Here is a 1071-nt window from a genome sequence, read left to right as displayed (position 1 = left end):
TTAAAGAGAGGAGATAATTCAAATCTTTCAAAATTACTTAAAGATTTGTTAAATTAGGATTAAAAACCTTCTAATAGGATCAAAATAAGTTGAAAATATCTTTGAAAAATTAGTTTAAATTAATCAATTGATCTATTGAAATCGTGATTTAATTGATTAAAACTCAGCTTGAAATGATAACACACGTAGTTTAATGATGAAAAGTGATAACATTTTAATTTGCATATTATTTTGTGTTTAATTTGGTTTATTTCTGATTGATTCCTGCTAAATTAGTACTTTTATGTTTTAAACTTGTCAAGGATGCAATTGGGACGCTAAGAGACAAAAACAAGCAAAAAATGACCAAATTGAAATACAATCAATAGAAATGAGGCCAAATAAAAAACGTGGAGAAAAGCCAAGGACTCATCAGAATTTTTGGCTTTGTAAAAGCCAAAAAAAGAAAAAATCTTATTTTATTTTATTTATTTATTATTTATTTTGATTTTGATTTTATGTTAAATTAGTTAAGGCCAAAAATAGTAAATTCTATGTATATAAATAGGGCCTTAATGTCCCTTGGGAAGGCATCACTTAATTCTACATTCCTACTTCAATTTGGAATTGAATTATTCTCTTTTTTCTTTCAAATTGGCATGAGCATACTGCTACTTTCATTTGCATTTTTCTTGCTTTTACAAAATTGGGCTAATTTCTTTCCAAGTCATTTCTGTTCCTTTCCTCACCATAATCATCAAACCACTTCCCAAAGTTTACAAAGCATGAATAATTCCATACTTCACTAAATTTCATCTTAGCCTTAGGCCGATGCTCCTTCCGGCCTGGAACCGTGAGATATGAATTGGTGCTAAAAATCCTTCTAATCGGTATTCATTTTTTTTCTAAGTATTGGGATAGACCAATCATCCCTTAAAGTTAAACTCGATTTCAAGTCAAAGTGCACGTTGGGTTGGAGTCGTGTTTGCTGACAGTTGGAGAAATGAGTAAGTTGTGCTGTATTCGGATCTCTGAGAAAAAATCAAGGAAGAAGTAATCAGGTTTAAAAGACCCACGCGGTTGAGGCCGTTA

This window comes from Gossypium arboreum, chromosome 8 (genome assembly GCF_025698485.1).
Source record: "Gossypium arboreum isolate Shixiya-1 chromosome 8, ASM2569848v2, whole genome shotgun sequence".
In the NCBI taxonomy this organism is placed as follows: domain Eukaryota; kingdom Viridiplantae; phylum Streptophyta; class Magnoliopsida; order Malvales; family Malvaceae; genus Gossypium; species Gossypium arboreum.
This window is presented reverse-complemented; position numbering follows the sequence as displayed.